The 19,486-nt window shown below is 55.8% G+C and overlaps 1 long non-coding RNA gene across 1 annotated transcript; it reads right to left on the bottom strand.

The window, feature by feature from the left end:
* Nucleotides 1–475: 475 nt before the first annotated feature.
* LOC311579300 lies at nucleotides 476–17,254 on the bottom strand. The gene is made up of 3 exons (XR_014773112.1): nucleotides 17,205–17,254; nucleotides 5,622–5,756; nucleotides 476–668 (listed from the first exon to the last, which is right to left on the bottom strand). It is a non-coding gene; the product is annotated as an uncharacterized lncRNA (long non-coding RNA).
* Between the last annotated feature and the right edge of the window lie 2,232 nt (nucleotides 17,255–19,486).

The following is a 19,486-nucleotide window of genomic DNA, read 5'->3' as shown; positions in this document are numbered from 1 at the left end:
CTATGCCTCCGTTCACACTGAGAGAACTACACAGGGCCACCCACCGACAGGCAGCTCTGCTGTTCCAGCCCCAGCTCTCCTCCCAGCCGTACAGTGTCTCCCGGACCGCGTTCTCTCTCTGCTGCCAGATCTGTGTGCTGGCTTTTGTCTGTCCCCTACAGAACCACTGAAACCTGAAAGAACCAGGCTGTTGCTTCTCCCAGGCGTCATCACTGCCTTCCTCGTGGCTTCCTCATGGTTCAGAGACCCCATGGACCTCTTTCTCACCCAGCCCCTCAAAGGTGGGGAGCCCCCTAATCCTACACGGTAGTACCACCACTGAGGTCATTATCCACATCCAGCCTCGCCTCCAGCACCACTGGGAGGAACCCTTCCTGTCAGAATTTCTGTCTTGCCTCCATGCGGGTGACGGTAGGCGGAGGCTGGCGGGGCCGTGATGGCCTCTCTCAGAAAAATGAGTCAAATTGTGCTTTAGAGCAGCTTTTATTTCAAAAGCCTAAATCCAAGTGATTCCTGCTGCCCAGTGTAGCAATAAACTTTTTAGAAGCCCACTCAGTGACAGCGCAGGCGTCATCCCGGGCTAGTCATTTGCTGTAAGGGTTTGCGGAAGAGCTTTTCTGGTTCTTCACATAGAAAACAACGGATCTTGTACATTCTTCTTTTAAAACCTTTTAAATACAAAATGACAACAACGAGAAAACCCCGTAAATGAGACCGTTGCTAATTGAGTGATTAAAATAGAGCTACTTCAGTCATTAACCTGGATGTATTAAATTTATGACCTGAATTACATTTTTTATGAGCTTTAGGCACACTTCACAGCCCATTGCATGTTCAGAGAGGTATGTTCGCCTCTGCTTAGCAGACTTTTACAAGGAAAGCGGTGTGATAACACAGGAAGAGTGTATGTACAAGGAAAGGCCAAGTGCTTGTACCTTGGCACCCCGGCTCACTCAACCCTGTCCATGGCCTGTGGCCTGAAGAAGTCGGTGATGCTCAGGGAGACCCCTTCGATAAGGCAGGCATAGAAGAGCTGCCTTTTGCTCGAGGCCCTGAGTCCCCTGGCTCGGGACCACTGTGGGCCCGACCCCTAGCCGTCCTGAGCTTCCGGTTTCTCCTCTGTGAAATGTAGCTACCGGAGGACACAGGGTTCAGATGCCAACATCGCTTCAGGACCGATCAGAGCTCAGCCCTTCCAGAGAGCTCTGGGGGAGCCTGGCAACGGTGTGCAGAGCCAGCCCCGACTCCGCGGGTTCCCAGGCAGGAAGGAAGCAGCCTGGTGCCACCAGCTGGGAACTGCTCCTGTGGCCTGGGGGGTTGGGATCTGAAGGGCAGCTGTAAGCTCGTGGGGATGGTCATGCCTGATGGACCCACACAGAGCTGTCTCTTTGAAACTCCTTTGCCTCCAAAATGGAGCTCAGGCCCAGCTCTGCTGCCCTGGCTGTCTTCTCTTCTCTCAAAATCCTCCTCCTCCAGGGCACCAGGGCGGGCTGGTGACTTCACCTCCTCTTCTGGGGTACCACACTCATCATGCAGTGTCGAATCCTTTAAAGGTCAGAGTCTCTAGGACTGTCTGATTATCCCCGGGGCCCGCGCCTCCCTCAGACGCCTGCCTTGTTTGGGTCTGTATGCCTCTATGCCGTGTCTCCCACACCAAGGGAGACCCAAAAATGCAGATGTCACGAGGCGTCTGGACAGACTCCTCACCGCAGAAGGCTTGTCTCCTGCCTGCCATTCCCCGTCACGCAGTGAATTTGCCTCTCTGGTAAGAAAAATTATAATGTCAGAATTTTATGATGAAGATGTTTTAGCAGGCTTGTCCAGGCAAATCCGTGAAGCCAGATCATTGCCAACACACATTATCGTTGCCCTACTTGGTGGGGATGCTGGGAAGCAGAAAGGAGGGCCCAGTTTCACAGAGCCGTCTCCCCAAGCTCCTCCCTCTCCACAGCAGAGACAGCTTCTTGAGGTACTGTCCCCAGGAGCAGAGGCAGCTGGTGGGACCTGAAAGTCTCCTCACTGGTTTGGTACTTCCTTCTTGTGTGTGTGTGTGTGTGTGTGTGTGTGTGTGTGTGTGTGTGTGTGTGTGTGTGTGTGTGTGTGTGCGCGCGCGCGAGCACGCAAATGCATGCATGGGTGTATGGGTGTGGGTGTATGCATGCATGCGTGTGCATGGGTATGGGTGTGTGCATGCATGTATGTGTGTATGTGCGTGCATGCATGCATGGGTGTATGAGTGTGTGTGTGTGTGTGTGTGTGTGTGTGTGTGTGTGTGTGTGTACTTTTTTTACTCTCATTTTTACTCTACTAACAACCCCAGGAGAAGAGAATCATGAGGGTGGAAAATGGGCTCGGGAGAGTTTCTCCAAGGACATCTCGTGGTGGTGTTTGGCACAGGGATTCCCAGCACCTCTGTGAACCCCAGATGGTACAGTGTGTTCCCCTTCCTGACTTCCTCTCCCCATGCCCGCTCCACTCCACATCTGTGCTGGCAGCCCTGATAGCTGCTAATGCGCCGTGGTCTGGTCCATCACAGCTTTGCCTCATTCCTCCTTCTCTCACGGAGGAGAGGTAGAGGGTTCTCAGGCAGCAAGAGCCCCTGCCTGGACTCTGGGCATTCAGTGCAAACCTGCATGATGACCCGGCAGCATTTTCCTCCCTGGGAAGGAATCTCACATGTTCACAGGCCACATGACCCGAATCTTTCAGCTTCTGTCCTGAGCTGCCCTCACCTCCCTGTGTTTCTCAACAGCTGCCCCAGACCGCAGCTTTCAGAACCCACTGCAGCGCCCAGTCAGCATCTGGATTGGCTGCCTCTTCCTAGGCCACTGCTCCCAAGCACATACCAGGACGCGTGTAGAAAGAACTTAGCTGTGTCTGGACTCTCTTTGGTTTCGGCTCACACCTCAGAGGGTGGGGAAGGTGGGTGGACCAGCACAGAGTAGGAGGGGCTGCAGGGAGTGTTAGGCCACAGGACTAGGTTAGAGGAGGAGAAATGCAAATTGTGAGTTCAGATGTGAGCCAGGAGAGTGGACCCCCGGCTTTCTGGTGCCTCCGGAGTCCACATGCCACAAACTGGAAGAGACAGGGGATCTTGCCATCCTTTCTCTCCATGAGAGCACCATCTACCTCCTGTTGGGTGTGTGTGTGTGTGTGTGTGTGTGTGTGTGTGTGTGTGTGTGTGTGTGTGTGTTGGCGTCAGCGGGGAAACTACCTCAGTACTTTTTAAGGATGGTGTTTGACAGGCCTTGTCCTGTTGACTTTGAAAACACAGTGTTGGCCTGAGCCCGGTGACAGTCTGCAGACAAGGAGTTAACAAAAGAGATCGTGGCCTGCCTTACCACCCCCCCCCCAAGCCCTGCTTTGGGTGCAGTAGGAATTGAGGCATAAAAGCTGGGTTGCCACCACATCACAGGGACTCCCCAGCATCCCTGAGAGGAGATCATGACAGTGAGGGAAGACTGGAAGACAGAGCTCCCAGCCCTGAACGCTAGGGCTTTCCAGAAGACATGGAGGGTGGGTGGACTAGATGGATGAAGGTTACCTGGGAGGACCAGACACGAGCTCCTGGGAAACAGAGAGCCAGCGCCCACCCACTGCCAACGGGCGAGCACATCTGCCAGCTCCTCCCTCACGTTCGCTCTCTTACTCACCACGCACCCTCCCGGGTTCTCCCTTCACATCTGTCCTCCCTGGGTGAGCCCTGAGACCCTGAGCCCAGCTCCTACCAGCCCAGCCCCTGGCGTGGCCCCACAGTACTGCTGCCGGCCCAGCACCATGGCCCTCCGTGCGGTCTGAACCCATGCCAGATCACAAAGCATCACACTACATCAGGCAGTCGGCCTCGAAAAGCACATTTCGCCTTTGTCCCAAACGTTGGCCCCTGTCTGCCACCCAAGGGTGGGCAGCCATGTTCCCCACTTCCCCTCAGACCTGGGGAAGGAGTGTTGTCAGGAGTGGAAATGGCTTCTCCTTGTTGCTTGGGGTTTTTTTTGGGGGGGGGGGGGAAGGGTTGGGTTTTTTGTTTGTTTCTTTTCTTTGCCCTAGGCCTATTTTTTTTTTCCTCAATGACTGTGATATCCCCATGGAAATTACTTTGAGGCATTATCTATTTAGGGGGTAAAGCTGTGACTCTAATGCTTGCGTGGGACCGTTTAACATGTCAGCAGTGCAGTCCCGAGCCCAGACTGTCTGAGGGGAGTTAACAGGAGGGGCAGTGGGTGCTCCACGCCCAGTCCTGATCTAGTTACACGCTAATGAAGGACACGTGCCCACCCTGCACAGATGGTCTGAGGCATGGCTTCAACACTTGTTAGCCTCTAAAGGCTGCACCCGGGTGACCTGCCTCTTGCTGGCCTTTGTCACCTGCCTGTGAAGAGAAGATAAAAGAGCCAGGATTAGCTAAGATACAATGGTGCCAGCACTACTCAGCCCAACTTCCAGCAAGCCCTTTGCCTTCCTCACAGTTTGACATGGTATGGAAGATGCTGAGCCATCCTAACTACAATAACCCAGATCCCACCCCTTGGCCCCCCTCGGGGCTTCCTCTATCTGTCTGGTGGGACACCCCTCACCCATGGTATGTAAGCCCATCGCCCTGGCCCTCCCAGTTCCCTGCAGCATTCTGCCCCTCTTTCTGTCAATCCCAGCAAGCTCTGGGCTCCTGCCTGGGCAGGTGCCAGGCACCTGTCCATCATTTAGCAGTTTTTGGAAATGGACTTTCTCTTAATGATTTAATTTCACTTTTTTTTCTTTTAGATTGTGTGTGTGTGCACGTGCACGGGTGAGTGCATGTGTAAGCACGTGTGGGTACGTGTGTGTGGGTGCACGTGTGTGCAAGTGTGTGTGTGTGTGTGTGTGTGTGTGTGTGTGTGTGTGTACTCTCTCAGTATGTTGGTGAGGTGCCTATAGAAGCCATCAGACTCCCCAGAAGCTGGGGTTACAGGCAGCTGTGAGTTGACCACTGTGGGTGTTGGATGTTGAGAACTGAACTCCAGTCCCTACGGAAGAGCAGCAGGTGCTTTTTACTCAGACTTCAGCTGCACATATTTACGGAGCACAGTGCAGGGACTCAATAGAGGTGATCAGTGTCCCTGATCACTGATCAAGCAGCGGCATTTGAATCCCATCCAGGGAAGAGGCTCGAGCTCCTGAATGAAGTCACTCAAGAGTGAAGGGCAGGACACACCTGCTGGCCACTAAGGAAGTGACCCTTCCCAGAAACCCAGGACGCACCTCCTCCCACACCTTTCATGACCGCGGCAGGCCACCCTTGTACACGTCCTTTGCTCTGATGGCCTCCTTCTGAAATGCTTCCGGTCAGTACTAAAGTGTCATTCTGCAGGCCAGTGGAGCGTGTGAGCGAGCGTGACAATCACAGGCCCCACATCTGTCTGTCAGCTCCACCCTCCCCTCTCAGATATCTGCTCAGATATCTGGCAGAGATCACCTTAGTTCCTCTGTTAAGTGGAAAAGACTGAGTTCAGTGACAAAGTGCCATCCCAGCCCCGCTGCTGCCACCGAGATGCACCCGCCCAGACAGCACTAGCTTCACACCAGAATAAAGGCTCAGGAGTCCAAAGGCAGGAGCCTAATAAACACAGCAGTCAACACTCAATTACCCGTAATGATGGAGAAGTGGAAGTAGGCGTACAGCCGTTTCCTTTACAGCTGCCTAAATTTTCCACTGCCATGCGATGCTTCCTTCCCTTGGGCTGTCAGGGAGCCAGACCAGCCGCACCTTCCCGCTGGCTTCCCTGTAGATGGCCAGGAAAGCAGCCATTAAGCTGTGTTCAGGAGCAAGTGTCACAGGTTGTCGACAGCTTTGCTGTGGAACAACTGCAACACACACACACACACACACACACACTCCTGCTAAGCGTGCATCTCTCCGTAGTGGCACCTGGCAGGCCACAGGTACCAGTGAGATGGCACAAGGCTCTGACATGCCACCTTGCCTCCAAGCCTTATGTCTTTACCGCAGAAATCCTTTTTTTATCCACAGTCAAAACCGAGAGAGTGGGAGTGAGGAAACAAAGCCAAAACCAGAGCGGCTCCCAAGGAGCAGCAGGCTTCCTCTAATCCCAAACACACCTTCCCAGTTAGCGCAGTGGGGATGGAGACAGCCAGCTGCTTCTCACGCCTGCTGGCCACGGTGCTCTCACATGTGTGCCTGTGAACTGAATCCTTTCATTCTGTCTGCAGGGACACAGAGACAGAAGGCACCCCGTTCTTCACTTGCCTGGATTGTTTTTCAGCTTCACTGGGCACAGGATGAGTGGAAATCAACCCTGCCGACCTCAGGACACACTTAGATCTGTGACCAAGGGATCCACCAGTGGCCATGTTGCATAAATACCGGAAATGTTGAGTGTGGTACTGGGTGGGATTTGGGACCCGAAAGCTAAGCCTAGGCCTGCCTCCCACACCGCCTCTACTGTTCCATAGAATTGAGATGAAACGGGCACCAGCCTCGGGGACAGACAGGGACAACCATGCACACGAGACACCGCCTCGTAGGTTCTCCATTTATGATGAAGACTGCCTGGGGATCCTGTCTGCCCATCCATCCCACCTCCACCCTGGACCAGGACCCAACCCAAGACAGTCCTGCACTGGTGGACCTGGGCCTGTGCCGATGGGCCCCTCCCTCTGATCCCTGTCTACCCACACCACTGAACTAACTACAAGACGGCTCTGCTCGCCTTGCAAGTCTCCTGAAGTAAAACTCCACTCTGCTGTGTTCTTGAGGATGAAAAAATGAAGACACAGTCCCCTCCCTCAAGAAATTTGTTATCCCCGAGCAGCACACAGATGCGCAGTAGAGACGGCGTGTGCTGCTCAGTGTTTAATGGCTGCTCTCCAGTTGGCTGAGGGGGGGGGAGGGGCGGGGGGAGCCCTGATTTGGAGTATTTTCTAATCTATGTAGCATAAAAACAGCCACCAGAGCTGACTTCAACCTATCACACGACGTGACAGAATGTAGCTAGAAACAGAGGCTCTCTGCTGGCTGTCATGGGCTGGCACACCACCATACACACACACCAGGAGCAAGAAAATGGAAACAGAAAAAGCGATGCAGGAAGCAGGGAAGGAGGAACACCTGTGAGCTACGTTACAAAGGATGGTTAAGGGTTACACACTGAAAAGGGAGAGGGGAACCCAGAGATGGAGAAACATTCGCCTGAAGATGGGTAGATTGGGTTTGTTTGCAGATAACAGTACCACCCTAGGCTTCACGGCCGCCTGGGAAACAGGGGCTCCAGTGAGAGACCTTACCTGAAGAACACGGGCCAGACAGTGCCTAAAAAACAATACCAAGTTAACTTCTGTTGCACACACACACATGCACACAAATGCACCCACCCTGCACACACATGCACACATTCACAAATGCACTCATCGTGCACACACAGAGACACAAATGCACTCACCCTGCACACACACACACACTCACACACACACAAATGTACTCACAGTGCACACACACACTTCCATACAAATATACTCACAGTGCACACACAGAGACACAAATGCAGTCATCCTGCGCACACACACTCACACACACTCCAAATGTACTCACCATGCACACACAGAGACACAAATGCACTCACTCTGCACACATACACTTACACACAAATATACTCACAGTGCAAACACAGAAACAGAAATGCACTTACCCTGCACACACACACACACACTCATACACAAACATACTCACCGTGCACGCAGAGACACAAATATAGTCACCCTGCACACACACACACACTCACACGCACAAATGTACTCACAGGGCACACACAAAGACACAAATGCACTCACCGCTGTGCACACACACACAAAGTAAAACAAAAGGGTGACAGTGACAGCAGGACCAGCCCCACCCACCCCCAGGCTGCTCATCCCAGGGCAGAGCTGACTGCGCCTACTCATGACTGAGGCTGAACCACAAAGGCCGTCTGATCACCTCATAGTGAAAAACAAGATGAGAGCTTCACATCTTCCCTCCCAGCCTGAGAGGCCAGGCCATCCTGACACACACACACACACACACACACACACACACACACACACACACACGCCAACTTCCTCAGGATTGCGGCACTCCCTCCAAATGGAAGCCTTGGCTCCAGGAGAGACGGGGGGCTCTAGAGCAGCAGCTCTCAGCCTCCCTAGCCCTGCGACCCTTTATTACAGCCCCTCACGTCGGGTGACCCCCAGCCATACAGCTATTCCATTGATACACCGTAACTGTAATTTTACTACGGTTGTGAGTCGTAATGTTAATATCGTGTTTTCTGATGGTCTTAGGTGACCCCTGTGAAAGGGCCTTTTGACGCCCCTAAAGGGGTTGTGACCCACGGGCTGACAAGCCTCAGCCTCAGATGGTGCCTGGTCTGGAGCCTCAGATGGTGAACAGGAAGTAAACAAAAGTTGGTTATTCCAGGAGGAACAGAAGCCAGAGCTCCTGAGGGCGCCTCCCTACAGAACGAGGGAGTGAACGAGGCTCGGGAGAGGCTCCTCGTGGGCCAAACTGGAAAGATGTTTAACTGTAGAGCTGCCTGTGTAGAGCTCAGGGTTGCAGGTCTGAGGGAGTCATCACCTACGCCTGGTGGGCCTTTCCCTCCCCTCCCTTCCCCTCCCCTCCCTTCCCCTCCCCTCCCCCCTCCCCTTCCCTCCTTCCTCCCCTCCTCCCCCCTCCCCTCCTCTCCCGGCTCCATGTCAGAACCCCTTCATCTATGCTCCTGTCAACAACCCCCTGCCCCCAAAATAAAACTCCTCACCTTATAAATCTAGACATTGGTGCAACTGTTGCTTTGGTCTTTGTGGGCTCCCTTTTTTGGAGTGAGTAAACATGTATGTGTGTGAGTGTGAATGTGTGAGTGTGGGTGTAAGTGGAGTGTGGGTATGAGAGTGGGTGTGAGTGTGGCTGTAAATATGGCTGTGAGAGTGTGGCTGTGAGTGTGAGTGTGTGTAAGGGTGAGTGTGAGTGTGGCTGTAGGGGTGAGTGTGTGTGTGTGTAGAGGGGTGGGGGTGAGTGTGGTCATGGGGGTGAGTGTGGGGGTGTGAGTGTGGTGTGAGTGTGGCTGTGAGAGTGTGGCTGGGAGTGTGTGTGAGTGTGTAAGGGGATGAGTGTGGGCGTGAGTGTCTGTGTGAGCATGTACGAGTGCGTGTGAGCTTGTGTGTGGAAGAGACTGTGTATGAGTGTGTGTGGATGTGTGGGTAACTGTATAAGTGTGACTGAGTACAGATGAGTGTGGGTGAGCATGTGTATATGCGTGTGAACGTGTAAGTTTACCAGTGTGTGTGAGAATGTCGAAAGTGTACTTGATTATGTTTGAATGTGTGAGTATATGTATGTGAGCGTGTGAGGGGTGTGTTTGAGCATGTGTATGAGTGAGTATAGAGCATATGTGTAAGTGCGCATGTGTTTGGAGTACGTGTGCAAGTATGTGAGAGTTTGTGGGGGGTGTGAAGTGTGAGCAAATACGTTTCAGTATAAGTGATATGTGGATGTGTGTGGGTTTGAGTGTGTGTAAGAGTATGTGTGCGAGTATATGAGTATGTGCCAGTGAGAGTGCATTTCAGTGTGTGTGCAAGAGTGTGAATGTGTGTGAGAATGTGAGTGTGAGAATGTGAGTGTATATATGAGTAGTGTGTGTGAAAGTGTGTGAGTGTGTGTGTGTGAGTGTGTGAGTGTGTGTGTGAGAGTGTGTGTGTGTGTGTGTGTGTGAGTGTGTGTGTGTGTGTGAGAATGTGTGAGTGTATGTGTGTGTGTAGCATCTCTGTAGGGAAAGTCTGTCACACAACACTGACACAGCTTTCTCTGTCCAGACCTCCCACCATTGTGCCCCCCACTTTGCCCATGACAAACCCCACTGGTGAGTGATTATGCAAGTTAATGTGCACCCCAACTTCCCTTCCTTACCCCCCCCCCCATTTCAAGAAGTGTTATCCCTTTGAGATCTTTCTAAAGAGGTAACTAGTCTCCTCTCCTTGCTGGGTCCCCAGGGGCCTCTCCAGCCCCACAAAGGGCAGATGTCCTTGCTTCTCCTGCCAGCTCCCTCCCCTCCCCCACCCTTCCCAAGCCCAGCACAGGAATCGCTGTCCACACAGTTAGCAAGAGAAGCCAGAGCTCTTGTTTTAGTCGGAGGCGCGTGCCTCGCCAGGACACACTTCCCACCCGAAACAGCTTAAATACCTTAAATTTAAGACCCGAGATGCTGCCTTTTAGTGGTTTTAAATGTATTTTAAAAGATCCAGAAATAAATAAATGGTGGCCTCCCAAATCACTCGGGTGACAGATTCACATCACCGCTCCAACACTGAGACACCGGCAGGTTAAAGTGAAGCAGGAAGGGGCTCTCTCACGCCCCCGGGGAAACTGTGGCCTTTGTCTGGGCCTTGAATAAAATGCTATTTTAAAATTCTTTACATTTACTTTATTTTACTTTATGCATACGAGTGTTTTCCCTGCATGTTGCGTCCGTGCACCACACACGCCTGTGTCTACAAGGAGCAGGAGAGGATGCTGGGTCCCCTGGAGCTGGGGTTACAGGTGATGGGGAGCTGGGAATTGAACCTGAACACACGGAAAGAGCAGCCAGTGACCCTAACCACCACATCATCATCGCTTTAGCTCCCAAAATGTTATTTTCTTGAAAGGGTGATAGGAAAAGAATAGCATCTCACATTGCCAGGCAAGAGCTTCGCCATCCCCCAGCTCTAGGCTTACTGTTTTACTAAGTAACCTGGGTTAGCTTTGAGCCAGCATCGCCCTCCTCTTAAAGCAGCTGGGGTTGCACCTGGCCTACCAGGCCTGGCTAGACTTCCTAATGGCTGCACGTACTTTGCCATTACGGCCGCAGAATGGAGACCGAGCGTGGAGAAGACGGTCACTTTTCATAGAGGCGACTTTCCGGCCCCTTCTGCCTTTCATGTTATTATGATGTGGTTTGTGCGGGTTTTAGGTTGAGGGGGAGCGACAGCCCCAGCTCCTCAAATGAACTATGCATCCCTGTCCCGCACGCACACGTCCCAGGGAGATGCCAAGAGCACTCCCACAGCCCTGAGAGACCGTGGCGGGGGAAGGGCGGCATCAGGAGCAGCTCCAAGCTGCCCTCTGCTCTTTGCCAGTGCAAGTCCGTCCACAAGCTTTTGCGTCACACTGGGGGTGTAGCAGAGTTAACCCGAGCAACCCATGCCAAAGACTCAACTTCTTTTTGAAAAAGGAGTTTTTTTTCTGTGTGTAAGCATTTGGCTGTGCATATGTATGTGTGCATGCATGCCAGGTGTTGTCCATGGGTGCCAGAAGAGGACACTGGGTCCCCTGGAACCAGAATTGCAGACAATTGTGGGATGCCCTGTCCATGCTGGGAACTGAACCCAGGTCCTCTCCAAACGCAGCCAGTGCTCTTAACCACTGAGCCCTCTCTTCAGCCCCTAACATTTTTTTTTTAACTGAACAAGCAAAAATGTTCTTCAAAACGCCTCCGAAGTAGCCAAAGCCAAAGTCAAGCCTTTACACTTTTTTAAATTACTGGTCAAAATATTCTAGAAGTTCAGTCTAGGAACCTGAGAATATTTGGAACTGGAGGCGAGTGGGGGGGGTGGGGGGGCAGGGAGGGGAAAGGGTGGAGAGAGACAGAGAGAGAGAGAGAACAGACAGACAGAAAACAATTGGACGTCAGCTACCCTCTCCCCAGGCTAGAGATCTCTCTATAGCGCCCCCTAGCCAGAGTCCCCTCTATTGCAGGTCTCTAAAAGAGCATAGTTCATCATCACAGGGCCAGCCATGCAGAAAGCTGGGCCTGGGTGAACGTTCTTCAGAGACCCCCTATTATTTCTAAGAAGACTGACCCTCTTCCGTGGGTGTGATTCGTCTCCACCAGAAGTGGCCATCACGCCCCACCCTCCCTCGCCACCTTTCTGGCCTTTGAATTCTCGCTTTTCAGCGGGGACTGAGCCCCAGTCTCCAGCCATGAGACCTTTCACTCACTGCCAGCGAATCCCCATGCCAAGAGGGACCTAGCTGCTTCCCTGCGTCCTCACAACCCACGAGCAGAACCAAGGAATACTTTTCCTGCTGCCACTGCCAACAGAGTCGCCCTGAGCAGACCAGCCGCAGCATCTTCCTGTGTCTCCCTGTGCCTCCCTGCGCCTCCCTGCGTCTCCCTGTGCCTCCCTGTGCCTCCCTGTGCCTCCTTGTGCCTCCCTGCGTCTCCCTGCGCCTCCCTGCGCCTCCCTGTGCCTCCCTGCGTCTCCCTGCGCCTCCTTGTGCCTCCCTGTGCCTCCCTGTGCCTCCCTGCGTCTCCCTGCGTCTCCCTGCGCCTCCCTGTGCCTCCCTGCGCCTCCCTGCGCCTCCCTGTGCCTCCCTGTGCCTCCCTGTGCCTCCCTGTGCCTCCCTGTGCCTCCCTGCGCCTCCCTGCGCCTCCCTGCGCCTCCCTGCGCCTCCCTGTGCCTCCCTGCGCCTCCCTGCGCCTCCCTGTGCCTCCCTGTGCCTCCTTGTGCCTCCCTGTGCCTCCCTGCGCCTCCCTGTGCCTCCCTGCGCCTCCCTGCGCCTCCCTGTGCCTTCCTGTGCCTCCTTGTGCCTCCCTGTGCCTCCCTGTGCCTCCGTGTGCCTCCCTGTGCCTCCCTGTGCCTCCCTGCGCCTCCCTGCGCCTCCCTGCGCCTCCCTGCGCCTCCCTGTGCCTCCCTGTGCCTCCCTGTGCCTCCCTGTGCCTTCCTGTGCCTCCTTGTGCCTCCCTGGGCCTCCCTGGGCCTCCCTGTGCCTCCCTGTGCCTCCCTGTGCCTCCCTGTGCCTCCTTGTGCCTCCCTGTGCCTCCCTGTGCCTTCCTGTGCCTCCTTGTGCCTCCCTGTGCCTCCCTGTGCCTCCCTGTGCCTCCCTGTGCCTTCCTGTGCCTCCTTGTGCCTCCCTGGGCCTCCCTGGGCCTCCCTGTGCCTCCCTGTGCCTCCCTGTGCCTCCCTGCGCCTCCCTGCGCCTTCCTGTGCCTCCCTGTGCCTCCCTGTGCCTCCCTGCGCCTCCCTGCGCCTCCCTGCGCCTTCCTGTGCCTCCTTGTGCCTCCCTGGGCCTCCCTGGGCCTCCCTGGGCCTCCCTGTGCCTCCCTGTGCCTCCCTGTGCCTCCCTGCGCCTTCCTGTGCCTCCCTGTGCCTCCCTGTGCCTCCCTGCGCCTCCCTGCGCCTCCCTGCGCCTTCCTGTGCCTCCTTGTGCCTCCCTGGGCCTCCCTGGGCCTCCCTGTGCCTTCCTGTGCCTCCCTGTGCCTCCCTGTGCCTCCCTGTGCCTTCCTGTGCCTCCCTGTGCCTTCCTGTGCCTCCCTGTGCCTCCCTGTGCCTCCTTGTGCCTCCCTGTGCCTCCCTGTGCCTCCCTGTGCCTTCCTGTGCCTCCTTGTGCCTCCCTGGGCCTCCCTGGGCCTCCCTGTGCCTCCCTGTGCCTCCCTGTGCCTTCCTGTGCCTCCCTGTGCCTCCCTGTGCCTCCTTGTGCCTCCCTGTGCCTCCTTGTGCCTCCCTGTGCCTCCCTGTGCCTCCTTGTGCCTCCCTGTGCCTCCCTGTGCCTCCCTGTGCCTCCTTGTGCCTCCCTGTGCCTCCCTGCGCCTCCCTGTGCCTCCCTGTGCCTCCTTGTGCCTCCCTGTGCCTCCCTGTGCCTCCCTGTGCCTCCCTGTGCCTCCTTGTGCCTCCCTGTGCCTCCCTGTGCCTCCCTGTGCCTCCCTGTGCCTCCCTGTGCCTTCCTGTGCCTCCTTGTGCCTCCCTGGGCCTCCCTGTGCCTCCCTGTGCCTCCCTGTGCCTCCCTGTGCCTCCCTGTGCCTCCTTGTGCCTCCCTGTGCCTCCCTGTGCCTCCCTGTGCCTTCCTGTGCCTCCTTGTGCCTCCCTGTGCCTCCCTGTGCCTCCCTGTGCCTTCCTGTGCCTCCTTGTGCCTCCCTGTGCCTCCCTGGGCCTCCCTGTGCCTCCCTGTGCCTCCCTGTGCCTCCCTGTGCCTCCCTGCGCCTTCCTGTGCCTCCCTGTGCCTCCCTGTGCCTCCCTGCGCCTCCCTGCGCCTCCCTGCGCCTTCCTGTGCCTCCTTGTGCCTCCCTGTGCCTCCCTGGGCCTCCCTGTGCCTCCCTGTGCCTCCCTGTGCCTCCCTGCGCCTTCCTGTGCCTCCCTGTGCCTCCCTGTGCCTCCCTGCGCCTCCCTGCGCCTCCCTGCGCCTCCCTGCGCCTTCCTGTGCCTCCTTGTGCCTCCCTGGGCCTCCCTGTGCCTTCCTGTGCCTCCCTGTGCCTCCCTGTGCCTTCCTGTGCCTTCCTGTGCCTCCCTGTGCCTCCCTGTGCCTCCTTGTGCCTCCCTGTGCCTCCCTGTGCCTCCCTGTGCCTTCCTGTGCCTCCTTGTGCCTCCCTGGGCCTCCCTGGTCCTCCCTGTGCCTCCCTGTGCCTCCCTGTGCCTTCCTGTGCCTCCCTGTGCCTTCCTGTGCCTCCCTGTGCCTCCCTGTGCCTCCCTGTGCCTCCTTGTGCCTCCCTGTGCCTCCTTGTGCCTCCCTGTGCCTCCCTGTGCCTCCTTGTGCCTCCTTGTGCCTCCCTGTGCCTCCCTGTGCCTCCCTGTGCCTCCCTGTGCCTTCCTGTGCCTCCTTGTGCCTCCCTGTGCCTCCTTGTGCCTCCCTGTGCCTCCCTGGGCCTCCCTGGGCCTCCCTGTGCCTCCCTGTGCCTTCCTGTGCCTCCCTGTGCCTCCCTGTGCCTCCCTGTGCCTCCCTGTGCCTTCCTGTGCCTCCCTGTGCCTCCCTGTGCCTTCCTGTGCCTCCCTGTGCCTTCCTGTGCCTCCCTGTGCCTCCCTGTGCCTCCTTGTGCCTCCCTGTGCCTCCTTGTGCCTCCCTGTGCCTCCCTGTGCCTCCTTGTGCCTCCCTGTGCCTCCTTGTGCCTCCCTGTGCCTCCCTGTGCCTTCCTGTGCCTCCCTGTGCCTCCTTGTGCCTCCCTGTGCCTCCTTGTGCCTCCCTGTGCCTCCCTGTGCCTCCCTGTGCCTCCCGGTGCCTTCCTGTGCCTCCCTGTGCCTTCCTGTGCCTCCTTGTGCCTCCCTGTGCCTTCCTGTGCCTCCTTGTGCCTCCCTGTGCCTCCCTGTGCCTCCCTGGGCCTCCCTGTGCCTCCCTGTGCCTCCCTGCGCCTCCCTGCGCCTCCCTGTGCCTCCCTGTGCCTCCCTGTGCCTCCTTGTGCCTCCCTGTGCCTCCTTGTGCCTCCCTGCGCCTCCCTGTGCCTCCCTGTGCCTCCCTGTGCCTTCCTGTGCCTCCTTGTGCCTCCCTGGGCCTCCCTGTGCCTCCCTGTGCCTCCCTGTGCCTTCCTGTGCCTCCTTGGGCCTCCCTGTGCCTCCCTGTGCCTCCCTGTGCCTCCCTGTGCCTCCCTGTGCCTCCTTGTGCCTCCCTGTGCCTCCCTGTGCCTCCCTGTGCCTCCCTGTGCCTTCCTGTGCCTCCTTGTGCCTCCCTGTGCCTCCCTGCGCCTCCCTGTGCCTCCCTGTGCCTCCCTGTGCCTTCCTGTGCCTCCTTGTGCCTCCCTGTGCCTCCTTGTGCCTCCCTGTGCCTCCTTGTGCCTCCCTGTGCCTCCCTGTGCCTTCCTGTGCCTCCTTGTGCCTCCCTGTGCCTCCCTGTGCCTCCTTGTGCCTCCCTGTGCCTCCCTGTGCCTTCCTGTGCCTCCTTGTGCCTCCCTGGGCCTCCCTGTGCCTCCCTGTGCCTCCCTGTGCCTTCCTGTGCCTCCTTGTGCCTCCCTGTGCCTCCCTGTGCCTCCCTGTGCCTCCCTGTGCCTCCCTGTGCCTCCCTGTGCCTCCCTGTGCCTCCCTGTGCCTCCCTGTGCCTCCTTGTGCCTCCCTGTGCCTCCTTGTGCCTCCCTGTGCCTCCCTGTGCCTCCCTGTGCCTTCCTGTGCCTCCTTGTGCCTCCCTGGGCCTCCCTGTGCCTCCCTGTGCCTCCCTGTGCCTTCCTGTGCCTCCTTGGGCCTCCCTGTGCCTCCCTGTGCCTCCCTGTGCCTCCTTGTGCCTCCCTGTGCCTCCTTGTGCCTTCCTGTGCCTCCTTGTGCCTCCCTGTGCCTCCCTGTGCCTTCCTGTGCCTCCTTGTGCCTCCCTGTGCCTCCCTGCGCCTCCCTGTGCCTCCCTGTGCCTCCTTGTGCCTTCCTGTGCCTCCTTGTGCCTCCCTGTGCCTCCCTGTGCCTCCTTGTGCCTCCCTGTGCCTCCCTGTGCCTTCCTGTGCCTCCTTGTGCCTCCCTGGGCCTCCCTGTGCCTCCCTGTGCCTCCCTGTGCCTCCCTGTGCCTCCTTGTGCCTCCCTGGGCCTCCCTGTGCCTCCCTGTGCCTCCCTGTGCCTCCCTGGGCCTCCCTGTGCCTCCCTGTGCCTCCCTGGGCCTCCCTGTGCCTCCCTGGGCCTCCCTGTGCCTCCCTGGGCCTCCCTGTGCCTCCCTGTGCCTCCCTGTGCCTTCCTGTGCCTCCTTGTGCCTCCCTGTGCCTCCCTGTGCCTCCCTGGGCCTCCCTGGGCCTCCCTGTGCCTCCCTGTGCCTCCCTGGGCCTCCCTGGGCCTCCCTGTGCCTCCCTGTGCCTCCCTGTGCCTCCTTGTGCCTCCCTGTGCCTCCCTGTGCCTCCCTGTGCCTCCTTGTGCCTCCCTGTGCCTCCCTGTGCCTCCCTGGGCCTCCCTGGGCCTCCCTGGGCCTCCCTGTGCCTCCCTGTGCCTCCTTGTGCCTCCCTGTGCCTCCCTGTGCCTCCCTGTGCCTCCCTGTGCCTCCCTGTGCCTAGAAGCCTTGCAGCAGCGTCTGCATGTGTAGCGACACCAGTGTTCCAGCAGAGGACACCCCACACTGCCTAGACAGAGCGAGCAGGGCCAATATTGACAGATTGGGAGCAGGGCGTGGGCCCCTGGGAAGGGTGGGAACACCTCTGCCTGAACCTGGGAAGGTCACAAGGTGACTAAGACGGCGCCATTTTTTTCCCCTCTGATAATGGATTGACAGGGAGTGTCAGGTGTCCTCCAGCAGATATGGGAGGAGCGAGAACTGTCACGCACAGTGGCGCAGGGCATCATGGGTTCCCATCCTTTCAACAAAGAACTGAAAATTACTGGCACCACCCAATGTCTTATGGGAATCTTTCATCTCCCTTCTGTCTCACACAAGGATCCAGCCAAACTTTGCTTTAGAGAGTCATTTTGTAGGCCACATCTCTTCCCCAGGAAAGGGGCCTCTCTCTGACCAATTCCCACCCTGACCTTGTTCTCACCCGGAGTCCTTGGTCCCCACTGGTTTCCCCTCCAGGTTGCTTCTTGCAGTGTGCTCTCCCCTCTCGGTTTCCATGACAGCGTGCTGTGTGACTGCCCTCCCTAAGGGACAGTTCCCTGAACATGTTTGACTGGTTTTTTGTTTTTTCCTTACTCTGTAGGTAGAGTGGCCCTTGGGTTCTGTTTTTAATCATCCTCTTTCTTTTAAGAATAAAACAAACTAATCAAAAAGTTACACATTCAGGAAATCACCAAATATTCCCTTATGTGGAGACAACCTTTCCACAGCCAAGAAAGACAGGAGAAGGGACATAGAGTTGAAACTGTGTACCCCAGGTGAACCCCAGAATGCTCTATTAACATCCCCACTACCCAGGCACAGACATACACACACACATACACACAAACACTCATGCACCCATGCATACATGCATGCACCCACTCATGCACGCATGCACGCATGCACACACGCACACACAACTGCTGACAGTTAGCAACCTGGGTCTGACTGTGCTTGATCACGCATGATTGCACTTTTGCTGTTTGCCAATACACTGAGTTGTTGCAGAGGGAACTGCTGTCTGGCTGCATCTTTCTGTCATCAGGAAACTTACTGGAGTTTGTTTTACCTCTTTGTAAACGTGTGTCATTGATGACGAAGCTACTCAGAATGTTAGCATTACCAACAGACAGACAGACAAACTGCTTGCCACTGGATGGACAGACAGTGGTCCTGAGTTTGGGCACAATACCGCTTTACTCCATATTCCAGAGAAACCTGGTCTAAGACCCTTCATAACAAAATTCATGGAGTGGGGAGGCTCTCCAGCCCCCACCCCTAGCTAGAAGCTATTCACAGTTTATGGGTGCTGGGGAGGAAGAACCAGGTTTCTTCAATGGGGTGGCCCTCGTAGGTCCACCCTGCCCCCTCAGTGTGTGACCCCATAGCTATAAATATATATTTTTTGGGGGGGGGGGCACGAATTTTTGGTTGGTTGGTTGGTTGGTTTGTTTGGGGTTTTTTGGTTTTTTTGTTTGTTTGTTTGTTTTAGGTGGGATACACAAGTTGGGAGGGTGTGAGAGGGAGGCCGGATATGTGTGCAAGGTGAATTTGATGAAAGTACTTGGGTGTTTGAATTCTTACCAATTTTCCCTTTTGTGTCTCCTTTTGCACAACTGGTTCAATGGTAAAATAGCTTTGCTTTTCTTGTCCTGACAGGATAAGGTCTTACTGTAATTTTATACCATAAGACAGGAAGCAATGGGGACTGATATTTTCAGAATTCTGATCCAAGGAAATAATATTTAGCCAGACTTGGTCACCCTTGTCTGTAATGCCAGTGCTTGGAAGCTCAAAGTAGGAGGATTGCCACCAGTTCAAGGCCAGCCTGAGCTATATGGTAAGTTACGGACCAGCCTGGGCTAAAGAGTAAGGCCCTGTCTCAAATAGCAATAACGACAATACCGATATTATTTTCCAAATAAAGGGTTTTTAAAAGATTTATCTGTTTATAATTTGTACAGTATTCTGCCCACATGTGTACCTGCACTCCAGAAGAGGGCACCAGATCTCATTATAGATGGTTGTGAGCCACCATGTGGTTGCTGGGAATTGAACTCAGGACCTTTGAAAGAACAGACAGTGCTCCTAACCTCTAAGCCATCTCTCCAGCCCCCCTCCAAAGAACCTTTTATCAATATCCATAAGGCTAAGGCTTTATACCTTTTTTTGGTTGGTGGTGGTTGGTTGCTTGGTTGGCTTGGGTGGTCTTTTTCCTTTGTTTTCTTTTGGCTTTGTTTTGTGTTTACTTGCAGAAATGGGAATTGAAAATAGGACTTTACACAAGTTAAACAAAACTCTACTACTGAGCTATGTGTTCCGAACCTTCATGCAGATATGTATGAGAGAGAGAGGGAGAGAGAGACACAGACAGAGAGAGAGAGGGAGAGAGGGACACAGACAGAGAGAGAGGGAGAGAGGGACACAGACAGAGAGAGAGGGAGAGAGGGACACAGACAGAGAGAGAGGGAGAGAGAGACACAGACAGAGAGAGAGGGAGAGAGGGACACAGACAGAGAGAAAGGGAGAGAGAGACACAGACAGAGAGAGGGAGAGAGAGACACAGACAGAGAGAGGGAGAGAGAGAGGTGTGTGTGTATAGATGCATGAGGCCTCTCCATCTTTATCCCAGTAAAGTCTTCTAGAGGATTTTTAGTTCCTAAGACTCCAAGAGTCCCAAAGTCTCCAGCTGCAGATTGTCTTTCGGCTTCTTTCTCCCTCAGT

The sequence above is a fragment of the Acomys minous genome (assembly GCF_964271855.1).
Source record: "Acomys minous genome assembly, chromosome: 12".
NCBI lineage: Eukaryota > Metazoa > Chordata > Mammalia > Rodentia > Muridae > Acomys > Acomys minous.
The sequence above is the reverse complement of the archived record's forward strand: the minus strand, read 5'-3'. Positions and strand labels throughout refer to the sequence as shown.